At 36.0% G+C, this 16,778-nt stretch overlaps 1 protein-coding gene across 1 annotated transcript in view; it reads right to left on the bottom strand.

Moving 5' to 3' along the window:
• edl (ETS-domain lacking) overlaps positions 1–16,415 on the bottom strand; it is a 33,926-nt gene extending 17,511 nt beyond the window's left edge. Inside the window, exon 1 of the mRNA XM_017636607.1 lies at positions 14,766–16,415. The gene's annotated coding sequence lies outside the window, so the exon portion shown is untranslated. The remainder of the gene's footprint in view (positions 1–14,765) is intronic.
• Between the last annotated feature and the right edge of the window lie 363 nt (positions 16,416–16,778).

The raw sequence follows: 16,778 nt of genomic DNA, 5'->3' as shown, positions 1-16,778 counted from the left end.
GTGACTTTCTTAACACGCACACACATACACAGGTTTCTTCGAAATCGAGCTTTCTTACCCACATTACAATAGTTCATTTAACTTATTAATTAAATTTATTTTGAATTTCCAAACAGGTGGCACACAAAAGGGGTTTCGCAATGAAGCTTACTTAACCACCGCTCGTTTGATACCCATATTGCAATACAGAGTTTATTTAACTGGTTAATTGAATTGATTGTAAAGTCCAAAACACGTGGCAGCCCTATCAAAACCATTTTCGAAATAAATAAAACTTTCTGAAACCTCTCTCGTTTAATATCCATTTAAAAATATTTATTTGATTCAGCTAGTTATCAATATGATTTTAACTTTAAAAAATGTTTTCGAAATAAAACGTTTCAGAACCCCTTTCATTTGACAACCACAATGTTGTAATATTTTATTCAACTTATTAATTAATGAATTTTAGCTTTTTTAAAGGTGGCTACTATTTTTAATGTCTTTTATATTAACCCTATTTGCGTGCCGAATTTCATAAAAATAAGGCTAGCCATTTTAGCGTGAAAGACCAACAAATATTCTTACACACTCACTCACTAACAAACCTTCGCATTTATAATACTATTAAAATTTGTCTGCTTTAGCCAAAACCGTGAAAATCAGACTTTCAATATTTATACAAAATTTAGAAAAATTAAATAAATTTTCATCAAAACTTCGAACTTGTAAATCTGAACTTCTCGAATTTTTATGGGCATGCAGTTTTTTTTAATATAACCCATATTTTTTTTAATAAAACCCATAAAAACCTCTTTTTTATCTCAAAAATTCGACAAAATATTGACTTGAAATCTAATAAATTTGACGCTGAGTTAAAGTTGGTCAGAGTCAAAATTTTGCCAAATTCAATTTTTACCAGGGTTTGGAAAGGGGTTCGTTCCCTAACATATGTATAATTTTAAATTTTTAAATTTTCGTGTTTGTCTTTATTTTATACATAGCTACGAGTATAACAAAATAAAGGGTTGATCCATGATGTTGATATTTTAAAGTGTCGCAATGGACCTGCCTAATGTAGCTGCTGTGATGAAGTAGAAATCAAAAGCGCCCGTTCTATTTGAGGTGAGCGGAAAGGCATTAAATGTGGCCGCTTAAAAAATTACACAAAGAATTTTTGTTCGATTATTTATTTGCGTTTGTTATTTATTTAATATTTGACATTAAATATGTATGTATGTATGTAAATGAGCGATTGTTGAAAGATAGCATTAATTTTTTCAGCAATTTTGGCTTGGCGCCCATTACAAACGCTGACAGATTATAATAAATAAAAGCCCGCATATCTTCCCAAATATGTCGAGCGCCATAAGTCGCACAAACAGGCGTAAATATTTATGTCGACATGCACACAAGTTATTAGCGAAAGTCCGCTTTATTACGCGGCCTCGTTTCTTATTTCTCTTATGCGCCGCTCTCTAGACAATCGCCCATATTTGCATGCTTCTTTTTCGCTTGCTTTCCGACTGTAAAATACTATTTTTAAAATGTTTACAAAAATAAGAACAGCCATAGTCTACAAACGTAGCCGGCGTCTGCAACGTTCACTGATTGCCGCCCGGCTGCGCGTCTACGGAGTGAAAATTAACGTTGCAGCGTTCGATAGCTGCACATATGCTTTCTTTCCAAGTCATTCATATATACATGCCGACAACGAATGCCAAACAAAGTGGGAGAGGGCAACGAGAAATTAGGCACAGGGAGAGGCGGCGCTCTGATGCGGCCGTTGCAATCATCGCGGGCACTATGCACTGGAGTGCAGTGTGCACGGCTGCGGACTCGGACTCGACGGATGTGATTTTGTCGTATTTTTGCATTTTTTTATGAAACTGCATTGACGCCTGACTGCGCCTCGTTAGTGATTTATCTCAATATGCGACGAAGAACATACATAGATGCAATGCGACGACCAAGAATCGGAGCTAGGGAAATACATATATGCAGAACACTTTCTGGTAACGCAGGAGGAAAAAAGTCGGCGGTAAAAGCGCAAAAACGCAAATGACTGGCATGACGGCAGAAAATTTAAATTAATACAAAGCAATAAAATGCATGAAAAACGCGCGGGGATGATAAGAGAAATTAGTAATGTGCAAACATTCAGAAAAAAGATAAAAATAAAAATTAAAATGTCTACAGCAAAATGCAAGCAAGTAGGCAACATAATAAATGGCGCCACGCGCACCCGCTTTAACGCCCCACGAAATGCCAACATTACAGCGCGATCATCGCGCGATCAGCCGCATCAGAGGCACGACCGCCCGCCTGGTGATCTAGCCATGGAACTTGCCGACTGCTTGCTGACTGGCTGCCTTGGCTTCTTTGTCACTTCACGACGGCTGATTAATGTACATAGATCTCTCCTTTAACTTTTGTTTGTTGCTTCTGCTGATCACTGCTTCTTCGATTGCCTTTCGAAGTGTTGCACCGGTTGGTGGTATTTAGTAGTTGCTTGCAGGCCAGGGGTTCACCCACTTAACGTGGCAGTACTTAATACGCCTGCAGTTTTTTTTTTTTTCTAAAAGACGACAAAACACGTTCGTTGTTCATATGTATGCATTTTTGTGCAGACGAAGTGTGGAATGACTATGCATGCATGCCAGGATTTAATTTATGTCGATAAATATGTGTATGTATGTCTTTCTATAATTATGATACACACGCGCTATTCACGCGACATGCTGCAGACTGTAGACAGGCAGACATATGAAAGCTTCATACATAGGTATTTGCAATGCAGACGAAAATTATGTGCGCCATTAAGGAATGTAGATCTTTAGCTGGATGGGGAAGAGCTCGGCTGGAGAGGCGAATGGGTCTGATAGACAGTCCTGGTGCGCGAAGAGTGAAATAAATTGCTCCGTGACTTTTTCACTATTCTACATAGATAGTCTTCCCTGGGAAACTATGTACAGAGGTTTTTACCACAGTCAAGATTTGTTACTATTTTTTTCACCACTAGGTTGATACAATAATACATTCGTATTAGGTGTTGTATGTCATCCAAGGACTTTTTGAGTCTTTCAAAGTGGATAAAAGCTTAAGCAGACGGCAGCGTTGTTCCGGATCAACTCGTTAATTCGGAGTTATCTCGGGAATTAACTGCAGTTGATCCGGATTAAGTCCTAGAGTTAATTCCCAAACTTAACTCGGATTAAGGTAATATTCGATGACAACACTGGCCACCTTGTAGTCGGTAATGCAGTCACCGTATCACCGTATCGACGTAACACCAATCTCATAGGTACGTCGATTTAATAGTTACGACTTTTGGCACGCTATAATTGAAAAAGGGCACATTGTGCGGCGATGAAAGATCAAGGCTCCGTTATGCATACTTGGCATTGCTTGAGAGTTGTCACATAAGGAATCTGTTAAATGAGCTTCGCGTGTAAGCGGTTACCCAACGCACAGCATTACATGCGTAGAAGTCTGTTGGTTTTTGATTTCTACGTAAAAATGGTATAGCAGTGCATGCAATGCCAAGTATGCATAACAGAGCCTTCATCCTTAACCATATCAATGCAAACTCACAAACTGTTTCTTGTTCTCGTTGAAACCTTTAAAAAGCAGGTTTCGAAAGTGTCCACTTCGGTGTGAAAATCTGTTTCGAAAATACGTTCAAACGAATGTGTTTTCATCAATTAGCAGAATAGTATTTATGTAAAGCATTTAATATTTGTGGACCATATACCACCACATGACACGGTCAATTATGGCTTTATTGGGAGTAAATTTGCTCTGATTCGTAATCTCGAGATTCGGCGATGTAGCTAGGTCACCAACATTCCGAGATTTAACGCCTTTGGATTACTTTTTGTGGAACCAACCGAAAAACGGCGATTATGTGAACAATCCTAAAGCTTTTGAGCAATTAAAGGGACCTTTTAAGCCTTTTGCATTGATAATGACGATGCGTACATACATTAAACTACTACTATATCTCGAAAACTGTTCTACTTTCTTAGCATCTGATTTCATATTCGGATTCAGGCACAAATTTTGGATAAAGAATGACAGTCGAATGCCAGAGGTCAAAATCACTGTAAACTAGTGTTATTGGTTTAAAACCACCAGTGTCACTTCCTTTTCTCGCCAGAATAAAAAAACGCTAAAACATTCTTCTAGCTTATTTTTCCATCAACTGAAACTTTAGTGCTATTTTCCATTTCTTTTATTTTACAAAATATGCTTTCGGAAGTAAGCAAACAACAGCTGATATTTGAAATTGAATTCTTGCACATTTCTGCCCGGAAAAAAATTCCGGGCTATTTCGAGGACGAAGAAGAAGCAGACATTTACGATCCAAAAGTGGAAGGTATTCGCTCTCTATTACCCATTCTTCTAGCGTGTGGAGCGCTTCTAGGCTGTTTTGGGCACTCGCGGGATCCCGCCTTGCGTGTAAACATGTATGCATGTATGTGTTTATGAACATATAGTATGAACGATCAACGCGCGACCGACCGAACCAGTTATTCCGATTAAACAATAAACCTATTTTATTTTGGTGATTGCAATGCCGAAAGATTGTTAATTTATAAAAGCATGTTACTTTATACCATGAGTTCCAATTTTAAAATTATATTGTTGGCAAACGTCAGACTGCCTCTCAATGGTTTTACCTTGTTATGTTTTTATCATGCTTTATACTGTAATTCTGAGATAATTGAATAAAAATACTACGACAATTAGATAAAACCTCATTGATTGAGCATATTTATGAGCATGTTTTGGCGATTTATCGAGCTTTTGATAGCGCATATTTTCAGGTTTTTCTGGCATATTTTTGCCAGCCCTGGTAATAAAACTAGTGAGTTACCAAATAAAAAAAAAATACATTGTGTAAAAGATGACTATGATTTGAGAAACTAAAATTCCATTTATACAATTTTTATTGGCAAGAAGAAAGAATAAAGAAAGTAATATACGTATATGTGCATAAGGATGACTTTGTAAAATTCTCCCACGCCAATACTTAATTACTTCTATTTACTGCTAAATGACTGCGTATGGTGCTACGGGGCGTATACGTTACATACGCAACTACGGGTATGTGAGCATTAGTGGTTATTTTTTTTAGTACCTACCTATATCTTTTTAAAATTTTCATTTAAATACAATTTCGCATTGGAATCTTGTTCTTCATACAAAACTGAAGATAATGCATTTTCTAAGATAAGTGTGCCCCCATTTTCGAAAAATGTAACAACTCGTGAGATTTGCCATATATACATTCGTGAAAGTAATTGCACAAACACCAATCATATTTCTTTCCAATTTGCCCAATGTTATGGAACTAATTGCCCTTTGCACAGTAATTAATACATATTTTCTTAAAAATGCTTCGAAAATCTGCGACTGAAAACAGGTTCTTTGTAATTTGGAATCACCTTGTCAACATCAAAGTCAAGATCGATCGCAATGCTGCAAATACATATTTACATGTGTGCACATGCATTAACAGAAAATATTTATATGTTTGTTTGTAGTATACGTTTCTTCATTTTACTTTTTACCACATTTTCATATAGCTTGACTTAAGGTTTTTACGAAAAACAACATAAAAAAAATCAATTAGTTTGGTATGCTAAGTTTTACTGTGTGCCATTTTGCTGGCTTTTGATTGTATTTACTTAGCTTTTTTGCTGCCTATGACTTTGAAATTAACTATTCAATGAATTTTATTAACTTAAAATGCGCTAAATGCGAACGTATATATGTTCAACTTTAATATGTGTGAGCCATTCTTTTTTAAGTCATACGGACTTCGCAAAAAAAAAAAAATGTTGTCATGTCTCCGATTCGCTTCAAATTTTTTTATGGGTTCTATACATAAAACACGCGTTCGAGGATTTTTTTTTTCTTTTTGTTTTCTTCGGAGATCGTAGACACTTCATCTTAACGTCGTTTTAAGGATACGTCGTTTAAGAAACGGGTTAACATTTCTATATGTACGATGGTCATGATTGTCCAAAAGTTAACTTAGCTATTAACAGTTGAACTTTTTGAAGTACATGATTAGTCAGAATCACAAAAACTCCAAACTATGACAGATCATATCTCCGAAGACAAAAAAACAAAAAAAAAACTCCTCGAATACGTATTAGCTTATTTCATGTAAAGAACCCAAAAAAAATGTGAAGCCAATCGAAAGTGTGACACCAAATTTGGTGTTCGATATGAAAAGGAATGCCTCATGTACATACATATTTATTTAAATAATTGCATATACGTATACTCGTTTATCAGTCAGCTGTTTCAGTTTTGTACCTACATAAATATACATAAATATTATTGTTATTTTGATTGAGTAAAAAACCTTCAAATTATTTATGCTCCATGCTATATGTACGTATATTTACCTCACCTAAGGTTATTACAGTTGTGTGTCTGTTTCTGGCAGAGGCTCTATAGATGTACATACATACACACATACACCTCGTGTCATATTTGTAGGCGGGTTACATACTTATTTGCCAAGTTTTATCAATTTATTTTTTTGTTATTTAAGAAAAACCGTATAAATCCAAGTTTTAAACTGTGTTTTGACGGTGTTGCGCATTTTCTTCCATAGAAATTGTTTTCGGCGATTTTTTTAATATAGACCCGTCTATTTATTTAGATACTACCTTTCAGGTGTCGCAAGATCTGATTATTCTACTACTTAGTCATGGAGGCTTCGACTTTTTACCTAATAGCATGGCCACAGCGTGGATAGGCTGGCTACACTTACATCAATTATATCTTTTTCCACTGACATTCCTTCTGGGTCTGATTGGTCAGGAATCAGTGAATGGAATCAGGCACCGGTGGGCTTTTATACGGATGGGTCGAAGTCTGAAGCAATGGGCGGGAATATCTTTTGCAAGGAACTCTCTATCAAGCTTAAGTTTAGGTTTCCAGATCACGGTCGTAGCTGCTATCAAGGAGCGGCAAGGGAGGTTATTCTTCTTCTTCTGATTTCTCGCTATAACCGCCTAAGAAATTTTGGCCGAGTTCAATAAAGCACGGCCCAACTGATGCCTATTGGAAATGCCAAGTGAAGCCAATGGGGTATAGTCGTTGTTATTGATTTGCCGTTACAGCTGCACAGCTAAACTCAATACCGACTCCTGCGTCCGCTTTCTCACACTCTGGACAACGTGAGCAACCTATGTGCGAGATGCGGTAAGAAATCCGAGACTTGGGTCACATAGGGCCTTATCGACTTATACGGTTTAAGAGCTAACTGACATCTTCAGTATCTTTTCACCAGTAGGTGAGGTTACAAGCGGGCGTCTATCTTTCGGTCGCATCTCAGTATTTCTTTGTCAGTCTTGTATAGGTGTCCAATACCAGTGATATTGCGGTCAAGAATTCCGCTTAGACTGGCAAAGCGGCAACTCTCAACTCTGATGGTTATATTTGCCAGGACACTGCCCGATCCGAATTCACGCGATGACACTAAATATCAAATGGGATCCTCGCTGTTACAGCTGAATGGAGCACGACGAGCCGGAATCTTCCCAAAACTTTTACCAGCCCGTAGAAGCTATACGGAACTGAAATCTACCGCCTGCGAAACCACGTCCCTGACACGCAGCGGCAATGCTTACGGTTAAACTGTACCCTTATTTAGGGCAACACAACTTACAGGCAAAATTGCACTGGCAAACAAAACGGGGTTGGACATTTAACCCGACCCATCTACGGACATGTATGTATTTCGACCAGTGATTTACTCAAAATTTTGAGGATGCACGAGTGAAACAGACCTCAGATTCGGATGCAGCGGATCGAAATACATGTCGGTTGGTGGGAGTGGTTAAAAGCACACAAGGGTTTTTTTTTTTTTTTTGTGTCGGTGTTATTTTTATCTCTACTTAATATTAGGGCGTCGCTAGAAACGATGAATTAAGACTCGGACTTAATAGAAACCTCATGACGAATATTTCAGTTTTTTTCCTGTTTATTATCGTTTCAAAAAGCGGCATTTGTGTGTCATATATGTATATGCACATATATGTATATGTATTTATGTTTGCACAAAAGCTACCTTGGAATTTCTATCTGATAATTCTGGTATTGCGAAATGCTTGTAATGCTAATGGGGACACTGCTGGTTTTACAGGTCTAAAGCGCTGAAGTGTCCGCTTCAGCTGCTACTTACTTACCTACCTAATTACAACAAAGTTTCAACTGACAGCAATGATAAGCGCGGGTTGACATTTGCAATATGTACATTAGAGCGTACCACCTAAAAAGTAAACAAGAAAAGTGCGTCGTATATCATATTTTAAGAGACGACAGTAAATGCAGATGATATGACGAAAAATTACAAAAGGCAACCCCAACGTGCGGCAAAAAAAAAACAAAACAAAATCGAAATTACCTTGCAAACGCACTTAAGACTCAGGAGCGTAAGGCGAACTGTTTTTTCTGATACGGTCTAATGTGAATACATACACGCAAATAAATAAAAAAAATTAGCCTGCAAACATATGCACATACCGATAAATGTGCTTAAGCACTTAAGCGTGCTGCAGCTTTTACATGGCTACTTAACGTTCCAAAGCCTAAATTCAACAGTGAAACTTGATTTTCTAGAAGCCAAAGTTGTATGAAATACTGAAATACGTGCATATGTGTATGTATATATGAACATATATGTAAACACAGATTTTTTAGTGAAAACTTTACTTGGCTACGAATGAAAAAAATTTTAGCGAACGTGCGGTTAATTACACATTTTCGAAGCTTATTTATTTTTTGTTTTTGTATTTATTTGTACTTATGAAAACAATCAGTGGCACGATCGACTGGCTTATGGAAGTAATTTTAAATGTGACACCAAATACACAAATGAATAAATAAAGATACATACATATAAATATGTATGTCAGTTACGCCGTTTTTGCAGAACGACAATACGCAGTTCTGTACTTTAAACGACGATATGTATGATTGATATTTTTTTTTTCTTTCTTGCAAATGGATATGCGGTTTTACGTGTAATCACGAACGTTTCCTATTGCGTTGAAGGCTAAACTAATTCATCACCTGTTCAAGTACCTGCTGAGTAAATAAATATATAAAAAAATAAAACAGAGTTTGATATAAAAAACTTATGAACACCCAAATGATAAAGGTTTGACCCAATTCCCCCAGTGATGTGGCAATGAAACGATAACAAATATTCGTATTCACAAACATTCGTACATACATATGTAGCTCCATATGATAATATACATAAGTAAGTAAACATTTATGTACATAACGTCGTTTAAAATACAAAACCGCGTAACTGACATTTTTTGCCAAAAATGGGATTTGCTCACACAAGTTCTTGGCTCAAACCTAATCGATTCGTCCTGAAATATACTAGCCTACTACTATACTCGAAATTGGATTGATTTATAATAAAGAGAACCATTTTTAAATATGAGTGTTTTTACTCTCTAGAAAATAATTTATGCAACCTCACATACGCGGTTTTGCAATTTGTTGATACGCGGTTTTGTACTTTGAACGACGATATACATATGCAACAGCGCTATTTCTACCTATCAAGCTATGCAGTCAGTCATTGCTTTCCTAGTATCCACCTGAATGCCAGCATGTGTGTAAATACATACACACTTATAAAGGGTTATTGTACAAAGGGGGTTATTGTACAAAGGGAACCCTCTGCCACTGTTTTTGAAACACGTATTGTTGTAAAATTGCAGGCCAATGAGTAAAGTGATAAAATATATCTACGCTTCTTGAAAAGCGTCAGAAGTGATTTAAGCATAAAGGACTATGGGGAGAAAACTGTTATTGTTCTGGATAAATTAAAAAATATGAATACTGTACCCTCGACAACAGTTCCAAAGAAGCCGCAAACCAACAAAGGTAATTCGTCCTTTATACGGAAGTTTAGAGGGTTCAGATCTAGGCTCTAGGATATGATGGATATTCACAAGCATCAGTTGAGAGTTTTATAATGCCTTCATAAAGCGAGAAACATTAGGGGTATACTGGCAGTCTTGCAAAGTCCTTGCACGGTGCACGGATTGCACGGCATAAAACTTATTATTTATTATTAAATTTATTATATTTTTATTAAATTTTTGTTTTGCTTATTTTTTGTAGGCATTGTTCATTTTAGTTAACTTAGAAATTTCTTTTTATTTTTTTATCAAATTAAATTTTTTTATTTCGTTGTACTTATTTTATTATTTTTTTCCTTTAAACAAGACTTGGATCACCCTTTGCATATGCATTCACATACACAGATAACAATTGAAAGAGCAATGGGTGTATTCTGACGCATTTTTTCCTTTTTTTAGTTTAATTTTTTTGTTTTTGGAATTCATGTAAAGTTTGCTTGGTGGGGTTTCCTGTGTGGGGTTAGTAGGGTGGTCCCAAAACTGTATAGTCGGAATTGTAATGCTCTCACCCCCTAGGATTGTTCTATATCGAAAAAAGTATACACCTATTTTTTTATTTTGAAATCAAAAAATATTTATAGGTCTCTCAGAGCGCTCAAAGTTTTCCATGTATTTTTACATGGAAAAAAACAACTTTTCGTAGAAATGGTATAGAATTCTTGAAAATCAATATTTTTCGATCGGAAAACTCTAGTTCTCTTCAGGAGACTTTCAATAATAATACCCAATTGTTTATTTAACCATATTTTAAATACTAACGATTTTTTATTGCCCCCCCCCCCCCACTGCATTTTTCGGGGTTTTTGGCGGACCTATGAATTATAGTTGCGATAAAAAAATTGTTATATAAAAATTTTAGTATTATTATTGGAAATCTCCTGCAAATAGGCAGAGTTTTCGAATAGAAAAATATTGATTTTTAAGAATTCTATACCATTTCTACGAAAAGTTGTTTTTCCCCCATATAAAATACATGGAAAAACTTTGGGCGCCTTGAGCGACCTCTAAATATTTTTTTCGGTATAGAACAATCCTAAGGGGCGAGAGCATAAAAATTCCGACTTTACTATTTCACATGCATTTTTGGACCACCCCAGTGCTTAGCCATTGAAATAGTATGCAAGATAGGAGTGGTGACATCGACAACTAGAAGAGGTATGCCATATGGTCAATCGACTATCAGTAAAGAGGTAATCTGTAAGCAAAAAACACAACCGACTTCAATGCTAATAAATATAAAAATTTGGGGTACCGTTAATTTCCCCCAAACATTCGTCTTTTTTTGAAGTCGGTTAATAAATGGTAACAAACTTCCTTGAAAGCGCAACTCACTCATATGAAACAAAATATTTAACATATTGCAAGGCAGCAATAAGAACAAATATCTGCATTTCAATAAATATTTTAGGTAGTTGTGTGGGGCCCTTACAACAATCAACTGTACATACATACGAGTACTACTCGTATGCGCATACTCGTACAATTACAAAAATATATTTAAATGCCGCCAGGTGAATTTTTTTACGACTCCTTATCTGTTCGTCCTTTTTTGAGAAGACGGCAAAAGTAAGAGCCAGCAGCAGCTGTTTCTCGACGGAATGCGCGACGACCGGACTCATTATTGGAACATCAGTCTATCTGTCTGCATACATAGCGGCCTGTTGGTGGTTTCGACTGCGCATGCGCGCGCATTAAAATAGCCACACATATTCGTGCATGTGCATATGTACGTTGCTTGCGTATGAGTGCACTTATGTATGCACGTCCCTTTGCATTTTTGTAGCACTTTTCAACTCTGTGTTACCCTTATGCCAGCGACGACCACACCTTTTGTTGCCTTTTTCAATTGCGAGTCAATTGAAATGCGTATCTTTCGGTTTCCTCTTCTCTTGTCTTGCCTTGTACTGCGTTTACATATACATATTGACTTCAAGTGTTCATAGTTGTACTTTTTTTGCGGAAAATTTGCAGCTGCTGTTTTTCGAAACTTTTAAATGTTTGAGTTTTTTTTTTTGGTGCTGCACACATGCATAAGTGTATCCTTATCTTATAAATACATACACATAAATACATGTATTTATTGATTATGTGCCGCACATAGTTTCTTTGAGTATCATGCTGATATTTGCAGCCACTGTATGCAGTTTTTTTTTGGCAATTTTAGTCATGTGGTACATTCTCGCTTTCTGATCAAGCGATCGAACACTGGAAGATTCTTTTTTTTTTTTTTGTTTTCAGAATTGAAGATCCCTAATGAAATTTTCTGCGGTTGTAGTTTTTTTTCAGTTTTAAGAGTGATTAAGTATGTATTTTTTGTGGTAAGGCAAACAATTTTTCTGGTTTTGTGGTCAATTAAATTGAATGCGTGATTAACTTTACATACACAGCGTCTCACCTAATTTACATTTACAATTCCAATTTAAATGAAAGTAAGGGAACATTTTATTTTTTATTGGGGCGTAGATATTCTTGTTTTCGTACGAATCGAAAATCATGAAATTTTGCTATCACGAAAACAAGAATACGCCTCATTGTAAAATACTCGGCTCCACACAGATTCTGATCTGATTGTAAAGTTCTGAGGCGACCTAGTACATACCGTAGGCATGAATGTGTAAATTTATTAAAAACAATTGGGGTATTCACAACAGTGTCGTAAGTGTCGTATTGTTGTATGTAGTAAACTTTAAACGCCTAAAAAATATATTAAGGGGGTTCGCAAAGTACCGTCAAAGTAATATTATGAATTTTCGCAGTGTTAAAAAATTGTTGGTTGTGGTTTGAAGTTCTCTAGACATTTATTTAAGCTTTTAAAGTTTACGACATATAACAATACGACACTTACGACACCGTTGTGAAGCCCTCAAATATAATTTGTATATATCAAATGAAAAGCATTCACTGCTGAAGTTACTTTTTTCATAAAATCTTGAAACTAGATTTTAACGTATAGTGCATACAATATCGACACTCCTTTTTATGAACTAACCAATTTTAGGTTGGGTGGAAGCGGCTGCCCTCATACAAAACTTGGGTGCTCGCTGTGATACTGTTTTGTCTCTTTGCTGGTGACATAAGCTCACCTACTCAATTTACTTATAAATGTTTCTAAGCTCAATGTTTCAAGCTGCACTGTAAGTTTTGTAAAGGACATGGTACACTGAATGGGATGGGATGAAAAAAAAAATTTCCATCGATAACTTAAATTTGTGACACACAATGGCTAGAGGCGTCGCCTGAGTGCATTCTTTCATATATTTATGTATGTGCCAGTTTTACGGTTATATATTTTTTTTCTACTCGTTTATTCCATGTTGTCTTCATGCTTTATTTAAATTTAAAAAATTAAATTACTATACCGTTTTAAAAATCTGAAAATTCACTGCGGGAAATTTTTTATTCTCTTTTTGTCTTTGCCTTCTCGTTTTTGCCTTTATAAGTTTTGAAAAAAGGTTTTGAATGAACCATTATATCACATTCCTAGCCAAGTTTTGAAAGAATATTTTCGATACTAAATTTTATTAAAACAAAATGTTGAAATCAGCTTCATATAGAAACGTTCTTAAATATCATAACTTTACGACACTAACATATTGACTAGATTTGACCATTTATTTTATTATATTTTAATTTGAATTATTTGTTTATAAAAATATAGTTTATTCCTTAACAAAGACTAAATGAAAGTAAGTTTAATCTTTGAACAACATTAAAAAAAAATCGGCAAACTTTCGTAAAAATTTCGAACTTTCTATTTCAATTTTATCTCTTAATATTTTTCAGTTTTTTAGCTCATTCAATTTTAGTCTAATAAAGTGCAAATTTAAAGTAGCTGTGATTTACAGTTGATGTATGGCATATTTTTGGACGATGTCGGTAATTTTCTTCCATATTATCTAAGTATGTTCGACGATTTTTTTAATGAAGAAAATGAGCAACGCCTTCGTCAAAAAAAAAAACTAAAAATCAACGATTAGTCGCAGCTATGTATTTTAAACTTGCGCTTTATTTGAATTGATCGGGCTACAAAACTGCATACTAAAATATGTATTTCTTGGAAATCTAATTAAAAAGCTTTACGAATGTTCGTTGATTTTTTAATGTTGCGCAAAAATTAAACTTTGGATTTATACGGGTTTTGTTAAAGTGTAAACTAAATTTTTATAAACAAATAATTAAAATTATATAATTTTAAGATAAATGGCGAATCTAGTTTACATGTATAAAGTTTTGATAAGCACATGAAATGTCAAGTTTTAGTACTGAATGATGTCTCTTTTATCCATTCATAATAACTTAAAAAAATTTGTTTGTTAAGAAGTGTATCTTAAAATATCTGCCTTGACATTTATGTTAAAAGTGTAAAATATGTAAATGTACCTACATAAACTTTCCCGTGAATACCATCAAATCATTATTTTCAAGTGGAATTTCCAATGAAGGACAACTTTTTTAATAAAAATTGCAGAGAGCCTGTCCTCGTCTATTTGCGAAGAGGGTTGGAGGGATAGCGAAACTTCCGGAAAGAAAGAAGCAATTGACGAAGTTCTTTTCGTTCTAAGTCAAACCCGATAAATATCTGTAGAACCAAGTCAGAACAACATAAATTCTTTACTGATAGGTAATTTCTAATTAGTCAAGAAAATCAAAAATGTTTTCATAGCTCTTATCACATGACACATTTCTTCGCTAATCACTGCGTCATTTTACAAGTACTAACGCCTGACATATGTATTTACATATTTAGTTTTGATTATCTTAGCGTTAAAAATTTCGTAAGTCCCAAAATATCAGCTTATCATTTCGAGTGCTTACCTGTTTTCGAGAATTCGGCTCTTATTAAAGAAATTCACTTCCGTCGGAAGTCAATAAGGTGCTTTTTATTTGATAAGAAAACACTTGATGCGCTCCAATTAATCGCGTAGAGTGGAACACAATAGTTGTATGACGTCGTCAATAGCTGGCGATTGTCGAAGGTTTCGCTCTTTTCTCGTGTTTTTTTTTGTTTTTGTTTTTATTTTTATTTTTTTTTTTGTTTTTTGAACGATCAGTGACGATCGGGAAACAACTGCCGGCGGCCACTAGTTTTCATGGCCAGCGAAAATTTGTCACTAGCGGAAGGGCGCACGTATGCGTATGTATGTATGTATTGTGCGCGCGCGCGTGTGTGAGAGTGATTTGATCGAGCTTCCGCTGTGACTATGCGATTTGTGCGCGACTTGCAAATTGCCAATGATTTCTGTGACGTTTTTTTTTTTTTGCTTTGATTTATATTTTATGCTGCTGGTTGTTTTCTGAGTCGCGTAGCGGGGGTGTGGACGTTCTGCAATTTGTTTTTAATCCTTCTCAGGTTTATTGTTTACAATTTTGTGGCGTTTTTGCTGCCGCAGTCGCTTCCTGTTTGTTTACTGTTGCTATTTTATTAATTGCACGCGCCAATTTTTTGTCAATTTCCTGGCAAGTTTTTATTTCGATTTTAATGACCACGCACTAATTTGTGTCTGGCTAATAAATTTTCTTTTTTCTCTATTTTCTACTTGCTCCACGATTTCAGGTTCATGCTCGTACATGGATTTGAAATTTTTTTTTACACTACTTTTATGCGCTTTATAATTTTTGTTTTTACTTTTATGCTTTTTTGACACTAATGATGTTGCTGACGCTGCACCGATGACGACGCGGTTATGTGCTGTTTAACTCAAGATTTAGCAAGCTCTTGTAGTAATATTTCTCAAATTATTCTCCTTGTTGTTGTTAATGTTGCCCGCTACGGCTGACTCTTGCTTCGTGAATGCGCGGACAGAGAGCGCAACCAGGCCAAACTGACGAAAACACGCGCGTCGCTGCGATTTTGACTTCGTCGATGTAGCGCGGGGAGTGGAGTAGGAGGGACGCGCAAAGTTGTTGGCGCGCCGCGTCGTTCGCTTGTAGCTTGCGCTTTGAAGTACTTTTTGAAAATTTCGAAAGTTTTTGCTGCCACTATTATTAGCAAACGTGCGCACTGCTTACCACTTACCGCCTGCCGATTAACGTTTACCGCGCGCTCGTTTAGCTAACCATTGGCTGGCCGCTGTGCAATATGTTGCGTTATTCTTGCTGCTTGACTTCTTTAATTGAATTATCTTTAATTTTTTCGCTGCAAAATTAGTTGCTGTTATTGTTGCTTTTGTAAGTGTAACGTTGTTCACTATTCGTGAAATAAATTTTACTAAATTCTGGTTTATCTTTTTTACTCTTTTCAGCACTTTTCCAAATAATTACTTTCATGGAATTCGTGTTTTCAAAACTCATCACTTTTCTAACACAACATATTTTCAAATCTCTTTGTATTTGTATTTTACTCGTCGCTTTTATGCGCGTAGTGCACGTAAACTCGCTTTTCGATAGATATTCTTTAATAATTCTTTTGCCGGTTGTTATCCGCGTCTGTTCGTGCCTTGCGTACGTACGCGCGTAACTCACTTCAACAAATGCGGTCTGGTTGTGTGCGCGCTGCTAGTTTTGTTGTTCGATGCGGCGCGCTGCTATTTTGGTTTGATCGTTGCATTCGGCTCGATTCGACATTTACTCGGCCGGCCGGTTAAAATATGTTCGAGGCAGCATTAGTCGACGTGCTGTGTACCCTACGTAGAAAACCCGAAAATGATTGAATAAATTCATAGCAGATTTCCTTTCTGAGAAGATTAAACGACATAGCACGCGGTCGCTATGTAGATTTTATGGGATCAAGCACAAATTAAGCGCTCTCTCTGATCGTCACGGCTTTAGAGCCATGCAGGGGTCGGGCGCAATGCTAGACATATGGGAACAGTGCCCGAAGTTGAGAAT

The sequence above is a fragment of the Rhagoletis zephyria genome, unplaced genomic scaffold (genome assembly GCF_001687245.7).
Source record: "Rhagoletis zephyria isolate East Lansing unplaced genomic scaffold, Rhagoletis_zephyria_1.1 Rzeph_scaffold_00125, whole genome shotgun sequence".
Classification (NCBI taxonomy): domain Eukaryota; kingdom Metazoa; phylum Arthropoda; class Insecta; order Diptera; family Tephritidae; genus Rhagoletis; species Rhagoletis zephyria.
This window is presented reverse-complemented; position numbering and strand designations above follow the sequence as displayed.